Source organism: Arvicanthis niloticus, chromosome 14 (assembly GCF_011762505.2).
Source record: "Arvicanthis niloticus isolate mArvNil1 chromosome 14, mArvNil1.pat.X, whole genome shotgun sequence".
NCBI lineage: Eukaryota > Metazoa > Chordata > Mammalia > Rodentia > Muridae > Arvicanthis > Arvicanthis niloticus.
This window is the reverse complement of record NC_047671.1, coordinates 58482523-58507148: the sequence shown is the minus strand read 5'-3', so window position 1 is coordinate 58507148 and position 24626 is coordinate 58482523. Positions and strand designations below refer to the sequence as shown.

General features: G+C 34.9%; 1 long non-coding RNA gene across 1 annotated transcript in view; it reads right to left on the bottom strand.

The window, feature by feature from the left end:
- The window catches only part of LOC143434409 (uncharacterized), a 32469-nt gene extending 24107 nt beyond the window's left edge, over window positions 1-8362 (bottom strand). Inside the window, exon 1 of the long non-coding RNA XR_013103882.1 lies at window positions 8260-8362. This is a non-coding gene — a long non-coding RNA (uncharacterized LOC143434409). The remainder of the gene's footprint in view (window positions 1-8259) is intronic.
- Between the last annotated feature and the right edge of the window lie 16264 nt (window positions 8363-24626).

The window sequence follows — 24626 nt, the reverse complement described above, 5'->3', positions numbered from 1 at the left end:
ATAAGACATAGTTTTATTAAAGAGAACAGACAGAATGCATGGCATGCTGCTTGTAACACAATTGAGCTAGTTTCTGTTTTTGGAAAGATTAATATATGTTGCTTGTAAATTCCAAGAAGTTTAGATTTTTTTAAATTGGAATTTGATCACTTAAACACTCTGCTGGGAATAATTGACTGCCATTTGTCCAAGGGTGTTAATTAAACTGCTCATTTTATTTACTGAGTAAATGGTTTTTAAGTCAAAATTTGAGAGTTAGACTAAGATTGGTCACAGTTGGTCACAGAATGCAAAGTACCTACATAAAGCACTTCCTGGAAGGTGTACTAAACATTTTTTCAACAAGTAGATAGTTCTGTGCAATTTATAGGTCAGAGCATTTTTCTATCTTAGAAAAAACCTTTCTTTCGGATCTGAAATTTCCAGATATCCACACTTCCGTCTTTTTTATTTATTATCTTTATTTTAAGTTGTAATAGCAATATGTACCCTTAACAGGAGAGAATTTCATAAGTGAACAGTTACCTAAATACTCATGTGAACTTCATAGAGTCATGTGATCACAATCAGAAACTGGAACATACATTAGACAAGAGCACTCTCTTCATTCAAATCTTAACTTCATGGTCAAAAAGAAAACACACATGATTTACAATATTGTTCATGACACACAGAATCCAAGTTAAATATAGAGTAAATATTATAACACTTGAAATTTAAGCATTCTAAGCTATTATTTTGGCTTAGAATCATATAATTTTAATATGCTTTTATTTTAGAAATTTTCTTCAAAGGAACATCTTGTAGAAGTGATTCAAAAATTATTCAAACAATTTGTTTTGTATGAAATATTTAAAAGAAATGGCTTTTCCTGAAAGGAATAGAAATGGAAAACCTATTTGCATAAAACATTTACATGATTTATAAGTATCACTTGGGTTCCCCAAGGTAACTTGAATCTGACTAGTTCATCCCCTCTGCCATAAGCCATGCCATCCATAAAGCTGCCTATCCACACACCTACCCACCCACACACCTATCTACCCACACACCTTCCCACCCACACACCTGTCCACCTACACACCTGTCCACCTACACACCTGTCCACCTACACACCTGCCCACCCACACATCTGTCCACTTACACACCTGTCCACCTACACACCTGCCCACCCACACACCTGCCCACCCACACACCTGCCCACCTACACACCTGCCCATCCACACACCTGTCCACCTACACACCTCTCCACCTACACACTTGCCCACCCACACACCTGCCCACCCATACACCTACCCACAGAAACATATGCTCACCCGTAAAAGTATTTTAAGATGAGTTCCTAGTAATGCCTACATTCAGTCCTAAAAACAAAAATTCTATTTAAGAGAATATCTTTGAATATCACAATAGCAAATTTGGATAGAGGTGTTAGTAATAGTCACTGAGGAAATAGGAAAAAACGCATTTGTAAATTAGCGGCATTTTGGGAAGAGTCAGAACTCCAAGTCTACATACTTTCTTTCAACAAATGCCACTCTCTTTTCCTTTATAGTAGTTACCTAAAGTTTTTGCTGATAACCAAAATGTATTCATTATCTGCTTTATAACTGTATCCTACCATTAGTTATTTAAAATATTTTACAAAATAATTATTTTCTTATTTTTGATACTATAATTCAATCAATCCATTTCCTCATTCCCTTTCTTCCCTCAAAACATCCTATAAGTTCTATCTCCTCTTTCAAATTTATGGCCTCTTTCTTTACTTCTTTATTACTACATTGACATATATATTCTTAAATACACAACTGCAAGCTGCTCATTCTGTACAACATTACTTGTATGTATGTTTTCAGGGCTTACCATTTGGTACTGGATAACCCTTATGCATTCTTCCATTGCATAAAGGATAACCATTATACAATAATTTTGTGAAGCTTATTATAAAATTTTGAGATCTACAGGGTTAACAGGAGGTATACTAGGCTCAAAGGAGGGCATAGCTCTCTGCCTTCATGTTTTCCTTTATAGGAACTTCCAGATAAACTCTCATTATCAGGAGGAAGAGATGTGTATGACATCATCTTGATAGAATTCTGCAGCCTGCAGTGTTCACATTTCTATTCTCCTTTACTTATTTAGGAGGGTTTCATCTGAATCATCGCTTGTTGGACAGTCCTTTGTGAATCATAATCCTCTCTGATACCACTATCAGTGAAAATGGTGCTGTCAACATTTATGTCAACGCCGAGGTTGTAATTTTTGACAGTAATGTTCCTGGGCTTGATCTAAAACTCTCTGCTCACATTGACAGAGCAAGCTGTCAGCGTCCCTTTTCCCTGACACTTCTAAGTGACTGAGGACTTGGTGGAACTCACTTTAGGAAAAAATCTCATTCCAAGTTCTCCCATTAGGTCCATGGCTCATCTGAAAGAGCTGCCTACATTTCCAAGAGATAAATGAGTGCAGAAGACCAGGGACTTGAGTCTGCCTTAGGTTGTTGTATAATTTTATAAATATCTGAGGAAATAAAACACAGCAGGGGTGAATTTCTCCTGAAGGCTGGACCTTGTCACAAACCAAAGCATCTCTCAGAAACACCATTAGAGAACATTAGTCTGTCCTTGCTTGCTTGTTTCAAATCACAAAATGATGCTTGACAATTTTATGATCCATATGATTAAAGAGTTTCATTTTTACCAATTTTGCCTTTCAGTGCCCATCAGATTGGCCTAGTTGTGCTACGTTCTTCCCTCATCAGTTTTGGCCAAATAGTTCATCTTCTAAGAAACTGCTTGTATTCCTTGAGAATGATTAGATTAGCAAATATTAAAGTAGTTAAATATTATATAAAACTAGAGAATATTGGCAAAAGCAGTGCACTCATATATTGCCGATGACACTGTAAATAGGTATAAGCATTTTAAAAAGCAATTTGGGATTATATAAAAAAAAGCAGGAAAAATATATATACATAATGTTCCCAGTAATGCTACTCTTGGGAATATATTCAAAGGAGATAATTCACAGTAAAATAAAAGCTATATAGACAGAAACACTTATTGCAAAATTATTTATAGCAATTAAATTGGTTATAAGTTACATCCAATAAAAAGGACCAAACACGGTGTATTATATCAGATGGATTAAAATGTATGAAATATTAAAGACTAGATTCCTATTACTCTTCTACAACCACAATCACTTTTTCAGTCTCTTTTTTGAAGTGTTTATTCTTGAAGCCCAAATATAAACATTTCTGGATGCATTTATGCAGTGTCAAAAATGTACCACAGCACCTAACAATTCATCCATCATGATAAACTTCCAATTACATTATGTATGTGAATTCACGTTTTTACCCACTTTATCATCAACCCTGTGTATATAAGGACTCTTCCTTTTATCACTGTATTGTTAAAGTTTAGATAATTGTAGGAGATTAATAATTCCTAAATAAATGGTTGGATAGCAAACAAAAGTTTACCTTCTTTATACTTAACGAAACCTATATAAAAGTAGGTTTTACCATGCAGAAAATATTTTAATGGGTTCATTGTGAGAATAATATATCATATACTATTAGATATTATATGCGTATATATAATTATATACTTATACTATTTTAATGATTAAATATTTGAAGTGATAAGATCAATTACTCTGTGTAACACTTCTGATTCAGAGTCCTTAAGTGAGAAAATTATTGTTTAACTTGTTTAAAATTTTCCATTTTCATAAATATATTACTGAGTTAGGGAACTCAGTAAGTTTATTGAATAATCAATTTCATCTCTTCAAAACACAGAGTAAAGGTACATGCCCTAAAATATTTTTACTGCTTGAAAATCAACCATCTAGAAAGTATGACTCTGACAGGATACTCATCTTCTATGTTCTGAGGCTCATAAATGTTTTGGAAGGAAGGCACAATAGAGAAGCATCCTCTGGCTTTGTGTGGCAATCAATAATGAAATCCACAACTGGTTGCTATTCAAAGAATAAAAAAAAAACCTGTAAAGTGTATAACTCTAAATTAGGCATGTGTATCACATCCACTATACTCAGGTCTCAGGGGTCAATGCAGAATATAAGGCAGAAACATTATAGGAAATAGAGGCTATGGGGGAGTAATATGAATCAGATGTGGCAGTTCTGACCATTCATAAACCCACAATGGATGTTACTGCATGCACAAGACCTTTACAAGACCAAGCCAGACATGATCCCAACCTAGATGAGAGAGGAGTTCATGAACTTTTTTCTGACCCTGGCTCAAGAGCTATTGACAATTGATGGCTGTTGGGGTTGAAGTGGGTGGGTTTGAAGTAGAGTACATATTTTTCAGTGATATAAATTCTGAGGGACAACATACACTGTAATATCCAGATAAAAGCCTGACAAACTATACCTATACTGCATCAAACACTTCATCCTTGAGGCATACAGAACTCATATATCTGTGAATCCAAAGTGTTACATAGAATTGATTATATCACTTCTAATAATAAATTAAACACTGAAACAGATGGCTATAAGATATTGTAAACAGGCAGCTTTTGTGGAAATTTACCAGACTGAGTAGTTATAGACCTTGTAAATAGGCAGCCTTGGTAGATAGTACCAACTTAGATAAGGACAAGTGAATCATAGGCAGAGTCATAGAGAACTGTCCCCTGAACCTTTACCCAGCTGATACCCTGTTCTGAAGGATATATGTACTCCCCCTGAACACCTATGCTCTTGTGTTATCCCCTTCCCCACATTCTGCATTTTTGTGTTTATAACCCCTCTGTTAAAAAGTAAAAATTATGATTTGATAATAAAAAATGATAATAAATAAATAAAAAGATAGTATAGTTACATAATAATGTTGTAATTGTCTTTCTTCTTTTAATGACTTGATTACTATTCTTACATCTAACTATTTAAAATATGTTTTATATTGTCAACAATTATTTTTATTTAGATTTTGTTACATAAAGGAAATAATCATTTTCCAGAAGTATATTAGTTGATCTATATACCATATATATCAATATCTATATCTCTATACATACCCAAAGTTACATTCATCTTTATCTATATCTATCTACATATAGTATATAATCTTTATTTTCACTTCACCTCTATTTTTATTTATAATACTTTATCCATATAATATGTATACATGACAACAGGCATACATATCTTCTACAGAGTCAAGTGTTTCTGGTGTCCTGCCTTCAGTTCTCAATGCCAAAATGAAGCCAATTAATTTCCACTGTTGTGTTTCTATAATAGCAACAAAACATAGAGTAGCTGCCTTATATCTCATATATGTGAGAAAAATTAACTTTCAGTAGGTATCAGTCTCACATTATCAGGTGAGTATATACTTCCTGAAACTCCCTGGGTAGTTGTAGAGAAAAAATAAGGCTGGGGATCCCAGAGTTCCTCCTGCCATTCTATGGGTAGTCCACTGGGAACGCTCTGGGTTCCTCCAGTGGGAACTTGGGTCAGGCTGCTCATTAACTAAAAGCCTCTTTCCAGCTCCTCCCGATTCCTTATGGCTGCGCGGCCCCAACACACGAAGTCCTTGGGTTTCCAAGACCGGTTTATTCACATGGCGGATGGTGGATGGATCTGGATGCATACCCCCTAAAACCCAGGATGGACCTGAGTTAAAAGGGGAGGGAAGTAGAGGGAAGGGACTGGGGAGGAATGTTTAATCGGCTCCATCTCTGGCCTTCAGGTACCTCATTAGTATGTCAATCTCTCTAGGGCCTGTTCATGCCCTGCCCTCCACCTGTGTATGACTGAAGGGTGAAGGTGGAATGGAGATTAGACCTCATGTTAAGCCCAAAAGGTAGTAACTATCTTTGTTATATGATTTTTTTATACATAAATATTGTTTTGGTTTAACTGATAGACGATCCATATTAGAGGCAAATAGAAACCTGTAATAAAATATAACACAAAATATAAAAGTGTCATATTGAAAGTTATTTATTTATGTATTTTTATGTTTTATTTACTTTTATTTTATGAATTTGAGTCTTTGGCTTGCATATATGTCTGTGCACCAAATACATGAATGTACTGGCTATGAATATATGAAAAGGTCATAAAATCCTCTGGAACAAAAATTACAAATGGTTGTTAGTTTCCAAGTGGGTTCTGGGAACCAAACCAGAGCAATAAGTGCTCCTAACCTCCAAGCCACACATCCAGCCTCTAGTCTAAAAGTTGATTAACGTTTAAGATGAATATATTCAAGTGGTGCAAAGTTGAAACTGTGGCAACTGTGGATAATGAGGTTTGTATTTCAGAGTTTTCACAAAATGCCTCTAGTCAGGGTCAGAGACGTTTGCATCTTGAATACTTTTATCATAAATACAGTGCTTGTGTTTGATCTTACAGTGAACATCTCTCTTCAATCTGACTTCTACAACTTGATTGTAACATTGACTTTTTAACCACATTTCAAGAACTGTGATATACATACAGTTTGCCTTTGCTTATTGGCTGCTTGTGCTCTCCATAGTACATTTGAGATTGATCTATAATAATAGGATCAGGAGTAAAATCCATGCCTAATGCTGGGATTATCAACACCTTGTTTATTTTTATTATTATCAATGTCTTCTTTTAAGGGACTATCACAATTAACATTTATTCATAATATTAAAGATCTTTATTTTGTTTCCAATTATTGTTACATTAAAATAAACTGTTTCAAACATATTAACACATTTCTAGGTAGCCATAACTGGTCTTGTTCTTAAGTAAGTACTCAGGGTTATGAGTTTATCTAACATGTAATTACAGTTTGTTAAGTTCTCCACAAATCATATTCTACAGTGATGGTACTATTTTTCAGTCCTACTACAAACAGTAATTCAAATTGCTACATGTAGGGACAGGTTCAAGTAGTACCAGGTATCTTTTCTATGAATAATATAGGTCTGTTTTGGATGTCAAATTTGCTATTAACTTGATTTTCCCTAGTTGTTATAGTAAGCATCTTTCCATCCAGTATTTGATTTTCATGTGCATCCTTTTAAAATAATATTTTAAAATTAACTATAATTATAGCATTTTCCCCTTTTCTGACTTTAATCTTTTTTAATGTATCCCCTCATTTTTTCTAATTTATGTCATGTATTTCTATAATTCATGCATATTCATAAATATATACACAATTCTATCATCTACATATTGCATATGCTTAAACACATGATATTATATATACAAACATATGTCTCTGTGTTAGTGTGTTAGTGTGTTTGTGTGTGAGTGTGTGTGTGTGTATGATTTCAGTTCTGATAACTTTGAATTGAATAACCACTTAGAAGGCTCTTCCCTTCAGAAGGCTTGTTCTGCCACTGTCAGCATTCCTTAATTTTCTGTACTTATTTGTCTTGTTCATGGCTCTATGAGATGAGAATTCCTCCTTCCCTGTTAAGATGTATATTGGTATCATTCTTTTAAAGATTTGTCTATGGCAGTCATTTTGTTAAGACTAATCGGTGTATCTTCCCTTTCATCTCTTGGAGACATAATCTCATAACAAACTTTCTATTACTCTGGCTATTTATTTATTTATTTATTTATTCATTCATTCATTTTATTCATTCCATTCATTTACATTTAAAATGGTATCCCCTTCCAGGTTACCCCTCTACAAACCTCCCATCCCATATCTACCCTGTCTGCACTCACCCCTATGCTGGGGCATCAATCCTCCACAAGACCTCAAACCTCCACAGGGCCAAGAGCCTCCATTCCCACTGATGTCAGACAAGGCCATCTTCTGCTACCTATGTATCTGGAGCCATGGATGTTTCCCTGTACACTCCTTGGTTGGTGGTCTAGTCCCTGGGAGCACTCGGTGTTCTAGCAAGTTGATGTTGTTCTTCCTGTGGGTTGCTCCTCCAAGTCCTTCTACCAGCAGCCCTACTGGGGTCCCTGAGCTCAGTCTGATGGTTGGTTCTTGCATTCTTTCTACTCACTCTTCCATGATATTTTTTGATCCATAGATGTGAAAGCTGTATTGTAGATGTATAAGTTTTGATTGAGCACTACAGAATCACTAGTTCTCTAGGACTAGAGATTCACTAGGTTATGATTTTCTGTAATAGTCTCCATCTGCTGCAAAGAGAGCTCTCTTTGATTGGGGTGAGATACGCATACCTTTGGGTATAAAAATAAATATCTTGAATGCAGTTATGAGTTACATGGTTTAGAAAACTCAAAGATTAAGATCTCACTAACCTAAGGTAGTTGGCAATGTTTTCAGAAGCGGGAATGATTTTCCTCTTGCTGAGAGTGCCTTAAGTTCAAGTAGACTGCTCCTGGTTACTGCCAAACCTTAAGTGTCATTATAACACCTTTCAGATTATCATGTCATCCTGGTCCTTTTGGCAGTTCATAGGTGTCATAACTGACTAGAACTATCAGATAATTCTCTCCTTTGAAGTTAGCATGCCATGATCTGATATCATAAAAGCTGCTTCTCATGAGAAGGATTGAATGCCAGATCCATCTGAAACATGCTGGGTATCATGCCCAAAGTACATTGTTTCTTCAGCAGTAGAGACTTGCCATTAGGATCTGTAAGATAATCAAATGAAGCACACTGGCTTCTGAATTGGGAGTCATTTAGAAATCACCAGTTAAAGTGGAGATTCTCCTGCTTGGTAATACAGTTTTTCTCAGACAAGCTATATAAATTTTAGGGAACATTCTCAGCCCATGTAGCAAAATTTTTATTTAAAATTTATATGTGTTTGTATAGACAAAATTTACATGTATTCTATCTAATTTCTAGTAAATGACTAACATGATTACAGCTTTTTTCAGATATCATTACTGTTATTTTTCCCTCCTTCCATGTTCGCTAAAAGGACCTACCCAATACTTTTATATCTATAGCTTCAAATGACTTATGTCCTGATATTCTCATCTTTATTGCTTCTCCACTGCCCATGGGCCATTTTTACTTTCCTCATTCCTGTGATTATTCTTTCCTGTATGCTAACATCTGAAGATCTAATGTCATCATCTACAGGTGAGAGAATATGTGTTTTGTCTTGCTGAGTATGAGTTACCTTATGCCATATGGTCTTTATTACTTTTATTAATTTACCTGAAAAGTTTGTAATTTCATTTTTCTTTGTAGATGAATGGTATTCCACAGTATACATGTGATTTTTTTTTCATTATCCATTTGCCATTTTAAGAACATTTAGGACATTCCCACATTTTAGCTATTGAAAATAGATAAGCAGTGTTCATGGTTGAACAAGTGTCTATGGAATAGGATGCCAAGGAATTGAATAGTGTGTCATATGGTAAGTTTATTTTCAGATTTCTGAGGGTTTCTCCATTGATTTCCACATTGTCTACACTGATTTACAGCTGAAAGTTTAAAATCTAGCTAATACTGAATACAGTTTCCATTTCCTCACATCCATGTACACATTAATTGTGAGTTGATGTTTTTAAACTTCATCATTTCTGACTGAGGTTCGATCTTTTGATTTACATTTCTCAAAATATAAGTGAAAATGAACAATTTTAGATTTTATTGTCTACTAGTATTTGTTTTTATCCTTTCCTCAGCACACTGTTAAAAATCCATGTCAATTTTAAAAATAGAGTATTTTCTGACTATTTGCATTTTTAAATTCTTTATATATTTTTGATATTAATCCATGATCAGTTTGATAGCCAATAAACAAACTACCTGACTGTGTGCATCCTCACTGGATTGATCTTTGCCTAACTGTGCTTAGTGTACAGTATTCCAGGGGTTCTCGTGAGCATTCATAGTTTATTTTCTGGCACTGCACAATGAAACAGCCAGTTTATTCTTAATACTCAGAACACCATGAGTTTGCAAAACATGTCTCTGAATGTAGATTCATTGAAACTTCTTTTTGAAGTTGAACTTTAAAAATGTCCCATCCCTGGGGTAAAGCAGATAAAAAATAACGAGCTATGCCTCAAAACCCATATGCCTTACTCCCTAATTTCTCTGATGATTTCAAGTTCAATGGAGTGCCAACACTGGCAATAGAGTTGAGAATCAGCTTCTTAAATGAGGTCTGCACTATTCTGATGTAATCTTCTTTAAATGTGAAATGGAGACAACTAGGGTTAATAAACCAGAAAATGTTTTAGGAGTTATTTATCCCTCCTTTTCTGCTGGGCTCCATGTACTGTTTAGATGAATTGCTAACATTCTATGTCTAAATGTTTATTGAGAGTCAACTCTGTATAAGATGCTACACTATTGGTCTATAAATATTTGTTGAATGAACTGAAGATAAATATATTGTACTATATATTCTAAATAAAATCTGTAACTCACATTAAATCACTCTCATGTTTCATGTCTAAAAGTCACACTGGGGCTTTTTACAAAGCACTAGTGACATGTTAGATGACAGAGAGGGTAGAGGCAGAATCCAAACTCCAAAGAGCATATGCTATTGATTGGAAAAATTTATATTTATATAAGAATGAGAGTAGTAGATATATACTAAGCATGAACTAAATTGAATACTCACACAAATACAGTGACTGAGATGTTTGTAACTGTAAGATATTAAATCCCTATGGCAACAGACCATAATATGGGCAGTATAGATGAAGATGTAAATCATTCCAATATTTTCTTGGGTCAAAAGCACAGAGGACATGAGAACCCGCACATGTCCACAAATGGAAGGAGTGTATGTTAAGTCTTAGAACTATATATTTTACTCAGGGAAGAATAAGCATGACCTGGAACATGACAGAGGATCCCAGGTTTCAGTTAGAAAGGGATGGGTATGTGTAAAAAGCTAATCATCTCAGAATGCAGAGTACATTAGTAAAGGATCCATCTATGCAGTGATCTTTAAGGTAGTCAGTTGGTGGCATTACTGAGAAGACCTGGTGGCCAGAAACACATGGAATTTATGGCTAGGCACACTTCATTGTAATACAGTATTTATCCTATTCCAGTGACCAATACAGAGCCTCCTGCTTGAAGATTAACAGATCTACCACTGGATTTTCTGTAGTTTTGTGTTTATTTTCTTCAAAAACATTTCTATGAAACAATAGGCGTAGTATAATACTCATTGTTAATTTCTTCGGACTAAGACAGATCTAGCGGCAGCTAGAAAGTCGGTCTTTTTAAAGGCCTGCTATAACAACAGATTCATAAGAACCCTTTATAAATAAAAGAAAATTTCATATTTTATATGGTCAAAGAACAATATGGAAAGAGCTGAAGGTATTTAAAACAGATTAAACTAGGGGAAGCTAGTGAAGTTGACAGTGAACATGGCTAAGTGGCATGTAATGATTGTAGATAACTCTGGTGGTGTATATTCAACAGACCTAAGTGATAACTAAGGATTATAGATAGTTGTGCTGTTGTATATTTAGCCTTCTAATTTAAAAAGATATTGAGGATATACCTCTCTTAATTTTGCACTATACATGCTCTTAAAACAGAAGTTCACATCTTGTTTTCTGCCATTTCCAATGTGTAATTGTATAACTCCCTCCTCCCAAAGAGAAAAGGAGATTTCACAAACACAAGACTCAGATAAACATGAGCAAGCACAGAGCAAAGGCTGATCGCTCTTACAGAGCCTATAGAATTACATTCCTTTGGTTTTGTTTGTTTGTTTGCTTGTTTTGTTTTTTTTATTTTTTTTGTCCACTGTGCTCATTACTCTTGTCCTGTGACTCTTGTCTGTGCCTACACTCCTGAACTCCACCTGGGATCAGCAGCAGCAAGGCAACTGCAAAACTGGCTTTTCTCACACAGCCTTCCAGAAGCAGCAAACAGTGGATCTCTGGGGATAACTCTGTGTCATATAATTTACTGCCCAATTTTGCTAACCCGTGAGGTTTAGATGCTAGTCTTTTTCAGAGCTTCAAATAAGCTTACAAGTTTGGGGCTATTTATCTATAATAAACTTTTAAATATTCAGTATGAAAAAAACCCCGCATTTTCAGCTTTGAGTGCATTGATGAATATTCTTTGAGGATTTCAGAGGAAAAGGCGTTTGGTATACAAAGGATGTTGTATTATTCTTGCTTTCCATTACTGCCTAATATTTACAGTAAAAGGTATACCATTGCAGAGCCAAAAGAGACCTTGGAGATAATCTGATTTAATGAGCTCATTTTGTAGAAAGGTCTGAATAGGAGTTACCCAAGATCACACAGTTATTTAGTAGAAGAATTGAAATGAGAATCAGGCTTTATAACTCTGCACAGGCATATACTCCATTCAGAAAGTGAATTGAATTTCCTCCAACAGGAGCCCAGAGCCATTCTACAAAAAGAAGTAAAAAGCAAGATATTTTTCAATAGCTTTACACTGTCTACAAAACACACAGCCAAAGGAGATGTTTCCTTTTGACTACATGTGATCCAAACCTTAACTGAATCCATAGAATAGAAAATGTGTTATGCTCCAGTCTAGCATAGAAAACTTGATGAAGACAGCTGTAGAGTTGAGCCTTAAAGGCTAGCCGAAGTATGTGGGTGGATAGATGCCATGCCCTGTGGTAAAAATATAACCATATAGGGCCATGCACATGAACAGTGGTAATGAGGCCACATGAGAACATAACAGAGACGAAATTAAACATTGTCCTATTCTGTCATTAATATGACTAAAACAGTCATGGAATAAGCAAGAAGATTTCACTCAATTTTGTTTTATTTTTTAAAGAATTATTTTTAATTTTGTGTATTTGTGTCTGTATGTGAGCATGTGCACATGAGTAACAGAGCTCACAGAGAAATGAAGAGGGCAGGAAATCCCAGGAGGTAAAGTTCAAAGTTGTGAGTCATCTGACATGAGTGCTGGGAACCAAATTCATGCCTTTATTAATGACCAATAAGAATTCATACCTACCAAGACATTCTTCCAGTGACATTAATTTACTTTTAAATTTTTCTTCGGGCTTGTAAACTATTCTCCTAACAAAAATAGATGTGCAAGCATCTATCATCAGAGCCTGCTGTGATAAAACACCAGATGCTGACAATTTATAAACTAAGATAATTCTTAGTTTAAGGTTTGGGGACTAGAAAATTAAAGATCAAAGTGGTAGCAAATCAGATTCCTGTACAGAATAAATATAATGGTTTTAACTGTGATAATTTGAATGAGACATGTCTTCCATAAGCTCACGTGTTTGAAGACTTAGTTCCCCGCGGTTGATGTTGTTGGAGAGAATATTGAACCTTGAAAAGATGGGTATTTGTTGGAGAAAATATCTTACAAGGGGTGGGTTGGGGGGGTGGTTACACTTTCTTCTCAGTCTCTCTGCTTTCTCCTGGTATTAAAATATGGTCCCTCTGCTTTCTGCATCTGCTGCTATGACATTACCTCCTGGCCTGATGGACTCACTAATCCTCTGAAACCATGAGGCAAATAATCTCTTCCTTTCCTATGCTGCTTTTGATCACGTTTTTTTTTAACAATAAATAAACGTTTTCCTTAAGACACTAGCCCCCATTTATGTGTCCCTAGCACTACAACTCATTTAAGGGCATTAATTCTAACCTACATCTCTCAAATGACTCTACTCCCTTAAAGTGATATTTTGCTAGTGAGGTCCTGGCTCAGACTCTTTGCCAGAGAAACACAGTCTTAGAGAGCCTCAAGAAAAAGAAATTCCTGAGAAATACCACTGAGATACTTTGTAGTCAAATTGTTCAAAACTAGTGTTGAAAAATTTAAAGCAGCCAGGGGGTGAAATCAGAACTTATATTTCAGAAGTCAACATGAGCAAGGGGCATTTTCAGGATTATAAAAGATGATGGAATTTATCATCGGTCTACCTGCCCTATGCTACAAGCACGTTAAAGGAAGTCCTACAGAAAAACCAAAACTAATAACAGACAGATACACAAATCTATATAAAGTAGTGTATCTTGAAGTCATAAAAATAGGAACACATAGACATACATCTATATATAAAGATGATTTAGATAGAGATAGATAAATTATAGATAGATGATAGATAGATAATAGATAGATGGTAGATGATAGATATAGATAGAAGTAGAGGTGATAAAAATATAGAGATAGAAATGGTAGATGATATACAAAGAGAGACAGACAGATTAGATAGAGGTTATATTTATAGATAGATATAGATATGAGCATATATATATATATATATATATATATATATATAGAGAGAGAGAGAGAGAGAGAGAGAGAGAGAAAGAGAGAGAGAGAGAGAGAGAGAGAGAGAGAGAGAGAGAGAGAAAGAGAGACAGACAGACAGACAGACAGACAGACAGACAGATCAGACCCTGGTGAATTCAGTGCAAGTGCTTTGACAGGATGATTATTGGTTAAACAAAATAAAAGCTCCTGGCCACTGTGGAAATTCATAACACTGTGTAAAATAAATACCAATGTAAGTGCATAAAAATGGAAGTGGATGAGGAAAATCGGGGTATACTTTTCAAATGTTCTCATTCTGTTTATAAAATATGTCATATACTTGTAAAATTCTCGGGACACTGAAGTTCCCATCCTGAGCAAGAAGGGGAAGGCACACAGTAACATACTGGTATTGGTGAAGATCTATAAGAAATTTTATATTTGTTATTAATTCTTTGTGCATGAGTGTTTCTGTAAGAGAATGGTACTATGGTTATCTGAGCTGTGGGCTCCCCTTAAGCTGAAGTTACTGTCATTTTTGAGCTACCTGACATTAGTGATGCCAAGCCAAATCAGGTCCCATGTAAGAACATGGCATAATCTCAAGTACTGACCTGTCTCCCCTGCTCCCATTTGCAATGGTTTTGTTTGTTTGTTTGGTTGGTTGGTTGATTAGTTGGTTGGTTGGTTTATGGAGATAGATCCTTGCTATACAGCCCCGTCTGACTTCAAACTTTTAGGAATCCTTCTGTCCAGGTGTACTAATGTCATTTACATACCAACTTAATATAATAGAGTCCATACTTCTTAAATGTTCATTCACCTTGAACATGGAATCACCAGTCTTCATAAAGAACTGAAAATAGTGGTCAAGTATGTGTTTTTGTAACAACAACAACAACAACAACAAACCTGGAAGCAAAGTACAAATAAATCAATAGCAAATGCTTTGTGCTTCCCACAATTATCGTTAACTCAGTCATTCTGGATTTTTGACGGGGTTGAAAACTTATAGTCTCATAGCCAATCCTGGTTATTTACCTTGAGAGAAAAGATTTGAGTGGATGGTTTTCAGCTGACATTCATTCTAAAGCCAAGGAAAAAGCCAGGTTCAGAACTAAGTGTTTTAGTTAAGAGAGATGACAGAGGTTCTGGTTAGTCAACAAAATGATGGACTGGGTATTAGGACTATCTTGTACCTCACTGGTACAAATAGGCATAAGTATGCTCTAAATGTATTTTGAGAGAAAAGTTTTATTTTAACAGGAAGGGTGATATGTAGGAGGAGCTAAGGTGGGGGGAGTACTGAGAGGAAGAGAAGGAGTAAGGAGAGGAGGAAAAGAAGGAGAGGAGAAGCTAGGTGATGAGAGAGAAAGAGGAGGGAGACAGGGAGGCAGATGTTCACGTATCTCCACCAGTCAAAGATAGTTGATATATCTAGGTTGGGTAGTGGGTTACACCTCTGATTGAGCATTACCAAACTTATAAAGCCTTTGGTTAACATTTTTTAAAAAAGTGTATAAATGCAAAAAGGAAAAGGGAGCATGGGATAGGGGTTTTCTAAGGGGGGGGGTGAATGGGGAAACGGGATGGCATCTGAAGTGTAAATAAAGTATCCAATAAAAAATGAAAAAAAAATCAATAGCAAATAAAATCATATGGATGAAATAAAATATGCATTAAAATCCAGTGATCAAATGCAAGGAGCTATTGTTCTACCCAGTATGACTAAGGATCAAAATATTTTGGTATTTTGAATGTGCATCTCAAATGTTAGCTCATTGAGAATGAAAAAAAATCAATGGATTCCCAGAGATGATTAGAAAAAAGCCATTATGAAAGGTAGAGAAAATTATATTTATATCTTTGAATGGAGTGACATGTTTGCCGATGATTCAAAACTAAACCCATTTGAACTTTAAACAACCACATTGCATGCTGCTGTCAACTATGTTCATATGCAGAAAGCTTCCATATCCAATCTTTAGCATCTTTTATACTATTTCCTTTTTACCACAAACTCTATTATGCTTTCTCATTTTTTAACTCTTCCCATAACTCAAAAGGACATCTCAAAAAATAAAAACAGAGGGGACAATGAAGTTGTAATTATGTACTAAGACATAGATAAGATCAAACAGCAAAATTTCCCCATTGCCTTGCTTGATGGAATCACAGGAGAATTAAGAGTGCTGCTCCCTCTCCTCCAGGAAGTAGTATCATCTGTGTCTTATTAAAAATGCTTGTGTGGATTAACACACACTCATCTTTCAATGAGTAATTTAAAAATCAATGAATGACATCTTCTTAGAAGAATGTCGCAGTATAATGATGAAGATCAGATATAAATCTGTCTGAATTTATGTAGATCTATAAAACATTAATCATAAAGTTATCAACAGGCACAAGAAAAAAAAATGCCTGGACAATGAATGGGGGCAAACAGTGTAGGAGAAAATTACTGTGGAGACAAACCCCACAAGGGACAGTAAGGATGCATGAGATTAGGAGGACAGTGACCTCTGACCTGTCTTCATCAGTTAGCCACATATTCCAATGCTGTCTACTCAGCTGACAGACACTCCCATCTTTCACTGGTCAAATTTGTTCTGTAGTGAACGTATGTCTTACTGCTTCTTTATGCTCGACCTGGCTCCTGCCATCATCTAGAACTTTACCTTGAAAATCTAGCTTCTTTCCTTCCTATACGATACGTGAGTGCTGCAGTTAGCTAGAGAATGAATAACATCCAGGGATGTACTTACTATCGGCACACTAGCTGATTACTTGAGGATGGCACTGAAATATTTCTTCTTCCTGTGCCCCCTTTTCTAACTCTTCTCCTCTTTTCCTCCATCTTCCCTGTTGCTTTTCTTTCTCTTCATCTTATTTCCATCTTCTTTGTTATTCTTTTGCCCACTTCTCTTTCTTCTTCCCCTTCCTCCGTACTTCCTTTTTTCTTCCTCCTTTGCCTCTTTTATTCATATTACTTCATCTTCAGCTATCCTCTTCTCCTCACACTCTTCTTCCTCTTGTTCTTTCTCCTATGCCTGTACTTCTGCCTCCATATATTTATCTTCCTTAGCTGCTTCTTGCTCTTCATTCTTCTCCCCCTAAATGCTGTCTTCTTCCCCTCCCTCTTTTTGACACATAGAGAATTTTCTCTTAAGTCATTAGTTGACCCGCTAAGTCTTTTTTCTCCTTCGTTACCCTACTGTCTGTCCTCTTTTCTGTATAGCTATAATGTTCTTAATAGATTTTCCTTTATTGGTACAAGTTAGCTATCCTAAGGAGAATTTTGTTTTAAAGTTGAACTAGAACTGGTCACTAAGTTATGCCTATTGTCACTGGGAGGATATATTGCTATCCTTCAATTGTGTGACTTTCCAGATCCCAAGAGAGTTCTTAAAGGTATGTGACAGTGCATTCTGGGTATAAAGTTGTAAGTAATACTTGCAGACATCCCTGAGATTCATTTCACAATGCAATTATTCAAGAAGCTTTGAGGTCTGAGAGAGTTTGTGAAATATAACAAATGATTAAGATTTAAAATAAACAGACAAAGCAAGTCCTTCATGGGGATGGTGGACATTTACAGAACAGACAGACATATGCCATCCTAAATATTAAGGCATCTGAAGTATTGCTTTTGGAAGTAAAATACATCAGAAGCTGGTTGAGAAACAGCTCCATGAACACAGTAGGGTTCATTGGGCCTTTCATTCCTTGTATCTTACTCCTGTTACTCTTTGTATGAAACATGGACTTCCTACTCAATTTTCTTCTTAAGAATTGTTCAAGGATTGCCTAAACAGACATTGATATATTTCTACCTACACTTGCAACACCATATTATAACGCTAATAGTTGCTGGCTTACAAAGGTAAATTTTTGTTTCTTACATTTAGATGATGGTAAAATATAATATTTTTATAATGCTACTGAAAATATTAAGAATAATATAATTTAAAAAATATATTAGACTATGCTTTAAAATGCTGGACATTTGTAGAAGCTTGACAATTTTATAGTAAGTAAACTGACTGGAAGAAATTTAGTGTTAACACAGGACAAGGTGAACATATGTCTATTTACCAGGTATAAACCGTGAAATTAAATAGGAAAATAAACCCCGCAAAAACCAAACTCTTTGGGCCTCTGTCTTGGACCCTTGGGCATTTTTATGGTCTTGTTGGATGAAACACAGCAGATACTACATACATGACTAATGTGACTGCTGCAGTAATTGCAATGAATCTGGTGACGTAACAGAGCAGAGATAGTCTCTCATTGATCCAGATGCTGAAATAAATACCTCTTGTATAAAATCAAGATGTCAGAAAGGTCATGCTATTTCTGCAGGTTTTAGGGGAAAATCCTTTCTCTGCTTATTACATATGGTCATTTCAGGATTTCAGGGTTTACTCCTATGTAATTCCAAACAGTCACATGACCAAACCTTCTTTTGTGATATTTTGAATCTATGCTCCTCTTCTTTGTGAACCTGTAAGGTTAACCCTAGTGTGCATACAGATATTTCAGAATGTGCTCTTCTTTTTTGGAAAATTTACTTAATGACTTATGTGTAGACCAAAGTGCTTGGTGTTCCAAGAGCATAGGACCTGTGATTTTTCTAATTCTCCATTTACTATGGTGGCCACCTTTGCTATTGTGCTGTTGAAGGTAGCATGACTATTTAGAATTCTGACTGTGATTTTGGAGAGAGCTGCATTCTCATCTCCACACCAGTGAATTTTTTCCAGTACTTGTTTCCTTATCTGTTAAACAAAGATGCATATGATTGGTGTCTCAGAACATTGTCATATGATGTAATAGGATCAAGTATACAATTTTTTTGCACAATTTAGACTTGTGCAAAACTATGTACCAAATCTTTTACAAAAGTAACAATGTCATTACTTTATTGAATACATGTCATTTGCTGTATAAAATGTACTTATTCAAGAAATATACCACAGAAGTGAGAGATATGTGCAGAAAATCATTGGTGCTAGAGTTACTAAAGTTACATATCCATCAGGGAGAGCATCCTATGTTCTTTTCAAAGGTTATTATTGTGATAAAACAGTTAAATATTTACAAATTTAGTTTAGTATTTTAATCATTATATGTGTCAGGATGGTGGTGTCAGATACATTCAATCTGTTGTAACACTAATGTTAATAGCCATCTCCATATCCCCTTCCATCATGTGGAACCACAGTACTACCTGTATTACACAATCAGCCTCATTCTTCTTTCAGACCACAGGAAATTAGCATTCTACTCTCTGTGGTTTAAGATTTTGACTATTTAAAGTGAAACTGGGATGCATGACAGAGTATTTCCTATCCAACTGACGTTTAGTAAAGAGTTCAGCACTGCTAAGTGAGGAGACTGTGTTAGTATTGATGATATGTCGATACTATAAGCACTTTAATGCCAGTCAAGCTCTTGGAGGATGCCCTGGTCTGATCCTTTGATTGACAGCTGTCAATCACTTACACCTGGCTGTGAGCAGGGAGATATCAACTGAACAGACCAGACACTTTTGGTGACTAGCCAGATTGCTATGGCAACCTGTGCCTTTTGAAAAGTACACTTCAGGTGCAAACTGTACTCCTGTCTTAGTTGATTGTCACAACTTCTGCTTTTGGAGGCTTTGTCCAGTTACTCTTGCTCCAGATGAACTGACCTGGTTTGAAACACTTTTCTATGGGCAACATACACTCTGATGAATCTGTTGACCTCACTCAAAGTGCAGCTAATTTTACTCAGCTTAGAGGAGGCTTTTTCTTCTAAGACCTTCAAAGGAATCCTTACAAATGGGGAAGATTCTTGTTTAGATTGTTTGATGGTTTCTATTGAGAATAGCCTTAAAAAGCTCATGCTTACACTAGAGACTTCTACTTGGTAAACAATTTGCAAAGGTTTAAAAGAATTAGAATGTGTGGCCTTGTTGGAAGATATGCAGCCTTTTTAGAGGAGGTATGCCACTGGGCTGGAGTTTTGGAGTTTCAAGGCCCACTGAAAGTCTATTCTCCCCCACTCACATCGGATGTCTGTTGGTCAGGATGTAAGACTTAGCTACTACTGCAGAGCCATACCTGTCTGCTTCTATTGTGTACTGTGATAATTATGAACTAAACCTCTAAAGGTATAAGTGAGTCACCAACTATATGCCTTTTATAAAATAAGAGTTACCTTGGTTATAATATGTCTTTATAACAACAGAACAGTGACTAAGAGATAGCTATGGTTATTAACATTGATTGTCAACATGTCAGGATCTAGACTAACTTAGGGGACAAATTTCTGTGATTGTATATGAGAAAGTTTCTATATTTTAATCAATACTGGCAGATTTACCCTATATATAAGCAACACTAATCCATCACTCATGTCAAGACTTAATGAAAAGAGAAAGGTGAGAAACAGAATCTCATCTGCTTTTTGACCACAGATGACCTAGCAAGACTAGGTGATAGGCACTCTTGCCACTATGACTTCCTTACCATGGTGGACTGTAGCTTCAAACCGTGAGTTGAAATAAATCCTGCCTTAAGTTGCTTTCATCTTGGCTTTTTTTGTTTTATTTTTGCAGCAATGAAAAAGTGTAACAGGCTCAATTCACCAATAAGTTTTAACTCTGATCTTCACCATCATATGACTATATTTTTAGAAGATGTCATTCATTGATTTTAAGTCACATATTGAAAGAGAAGTATCTGTTATTTCACACAAGTAGTTTAATAAGATGAAGGTGATCATACTTTCTGGAAGAGAGAAGGACATCTGGCTTTCCTGTGATCCAGTCAAACAAGGCAACATGGAAACTTTTCTGTTCAATCATTTTACCTATGCCTAAGTATATAATTACATATTTACTTTCCCTTCTGTCCTTACAATGTTAGATATCCTTTTGACTTGTAGAAAAAATTGAAAAATTAATAAACAAAAAGGAAAACATATAACTTCAAAATTTTGATATAAAATATACAAATAGATCTCATACTATAATTCCACTGAATGACTCATTCACACTTTAGCAATTACAGTACCCTCTGCACTTTTTTGTTTTTTAGTTCACTCACTCAGGGTTTGTTACTCTGTTCATTTTGACTTTGATATTATTGAGTATTTAAGATTTTTAGTCATCTATTTCATTTGTTTCCACATCAATTGGCATAATTTTCATTACTCTCATTATATTAACTTTGGTTATTTGTCTTTCTCATATTCCTTGAGCTACATTTTTAGTTTGAGCTTCAAATCTTTACAGATATGCTTAGCTTGTGAATATGAGGTCATAGCTACAAATTCTTTCCACAACCTTGCTGTCACTATAGCACATAACTCTGAGGTTTTAGAAATATATTCTGTAAATACTTTCTAATTATTGAAACTTCTTTTTGGTCTATTGGTTGATGAATATTATTCTAATTGCTTTACAAAAATTTGTGAACTTTACATGAGTTGATTTCCTATCAGATCCCTTTTTGATTAGGCACAATCTCTCTTAAGTAGCTCATAAATCCCTATATACTTATCATGATCTCCTATGTGATTAGCATGGGGCAGTGGCTCCTGTGAATTTAGAAAGGCATAGGATGGTTTTTTGAAGACTACATTCTTTGTAAGTCTGTTAGATTTTTTAAGGTAAATGTTTGAAAATGTCTTTTTCTTTGATTATATTCTGACTAGATTGTTTTATGAATTATCAAGAGGAGGCATCAATGTTTCCAAATCAATTGGATGACTATTTTCTCTCTTAAGTACTGTAAGCTTCTGATTGATGTATCTGGGCAGTTCTTTCATATGTTTATGGATATTTATGATCATGTTGCCTTTTTTCTATGTTAGAGAGACATTGTATCACTGACAAAAAGCCTTCCAGAAACAAATTAGGCTGGAAAAGAATGTGTAAAATGTTATTACTACAGTACCAAGGCTTCCATTAATATGCATTGTTATTGTGGTAGTTTGAATGCAAAAGACTCCCACTGGCTCAAGTATTTGAATGCTGGTGGACCATTTTAGGAAGAATTAGGATGTGTGACCTTGATAGAGGAGATTTGTCACAGGGGGTGGGCTTGGAGATTTCAAAAGCCCATGTCAGGCTTAGTCTCTCACTTTTTATTTCTAAGATTTGCTAGTGGATAAGATTTAAGTTCCCAGATACTACATCAGTGTCATGCTCACCAGGATGATGGACTATTCCTCTGAATCAGTAAATTAAGTGCATTCTCCCAATTAAGTGCATTCTTCTATATGTTGTTTTGATCGTGGTTTGTCTTTACAAAAATAGAAAAGGTCCTAAGACAGTCATTGTTAGTAATTTGTATATTTTGGGATTGAAATTACTCCACTTGTTTGATATCTAATTTTTTATTTTTATTTCTATCTGTATACAATATATTTTTCTATTTAATTTTCATCTATGTCTTTAGAATTAAATTATCTTAGAGACATTGTAAAATTGGCTCATGTTTTGTTCATATCTATCTGACTGAAGAGTTTTATCCATGTGTGTTTAATATAAATCTCGATAAGGAAAAGCTAAATTGGATGGGTTTATTTATAATTTTTTATATACTTTGTCGAATTTTTCTTTATTATTTCCTAAATTATCTGTTATCATATGTTGACATTTTTAATTATATGTTTTCATTTTTCTCATTTATCCTTTAATGTATCTTAAAAGTATCTTTTCCTACGAAGACTAATAGGTTTAAATTTAAGATCCTTTAAATTTAGCATTAAGATTTGAAATTCTGCAAACTCATTTCAAAACATATAGGAAATTTTGCTTATTTTTATTTTCTTACTTTCATTAAAATTAAATGAAATTATATATAGTACACATATATACCTATATATGTATATATATATATACACACAGATTATATAAACTTATATATGTGTATATATATGTATATACACAGATTATATATGTATATATATGTATACACACAGATTATATATACTTATATATGAATGTATATGTATATATGTTCTATATTTCCAAAATAAACTGAATTTACTTTACATAAAATTGTCTCTTCAATGTAGAAAACACATAGTTACCAAACTAATGCTAGCACTAGCTATTTTAATTTTCCATACAATCATAAATGAGAAAGTGTAAAAGACTAGGTTGAACAGCAAAAAAAAGCAACAATACATTAAAGATGCAATCACCTGAACAAATAGAATCAACTACAGTTTCATAAAATAATTGGTACAATTCGTTGCATTGTACAAAGCTCTGTTAGAATGGGGGCAAAATCCAACCACTCCTGTACACGGAGGCTCTAAGAGTATAACTTTATCTATGAATTTTATTCACCAAATCCAGGTTCACCAATTGTCCACACAACACAAATAAAAAATATACATCCAAATTTGCAAATGTAAAAAGTGTAAGGCAAAATTACTTGAGGCAAATAATCATTGGATTACATCAAAGGGAACATATTAAGGGTTGACTGGAAAAGAATCAAACAAGTTCACCAATTATTTACCTGTGAAACATTTTCTTTAGGCTTTATAGAATAATCTAAAAGCCAGTTTGTCAAGTAGTATTTACTTTTCATTTATGATACACATAAACATCAACACACACACACACACACACACACACACACACACACACACACACACACATACACATACACATACATATATATCTCCGGAAGAATGTTCAACCAGCACCAACACATTTGGGGGTGAAGGTTTTACATGAGGTCAGGGTTCAGCTGGTCAGCAGCTCCTGTCTGCTCTGCTGAGAGGAGCAGAGACAGATCTACTCAGAAATAGCAACTTATATCCAAGTCACAGCTAGATATGATTTTCAAAAAACAAAGGAAGGCAAGTGTTGCTTTCTGCTGCATTAAGTGCATTTACACATCAAAGGAAACGGCCACATGAATGGTTCAATTCTAGTTAGAGGCTTAAAATTCCATTATCAAGAATATATTCATATATAAAATATTATCATAATCAAGAAAATTCTTCTTGTGTGCTTTTTGTTTTCTTGGAATAAGTAAAACTGACCTTGGAAACAGAAAAACAAAATGAAACCTGCAACTACATATTTAATCTGACAATCCAAAGAACATTTTGGAAATCTTAAACACTACAACATGTGATGTCAAGAGCAACAGCCAGCTTTGCTTGTAGTTACCTCAAGATGTTGCACCAATTATACACCAAACAAATTAGTTTATAGATAGCATAGACAAAACACATATTGAATATTATTTCAAAAGTTGTTGCAGAATAAACATTGAAGGGGTTTAAACTTAGGGCTCCTGAGGACTACAACTCTTCTCCAATATTGTTTTCTTGACAAATGCAAAAGTCTCAGAGAAACTAATATTTTCATGTTTCTGTTTGGTTATTTATTTGACAAAAAAAAAAACCTGGTAAATTTTTGTGATAT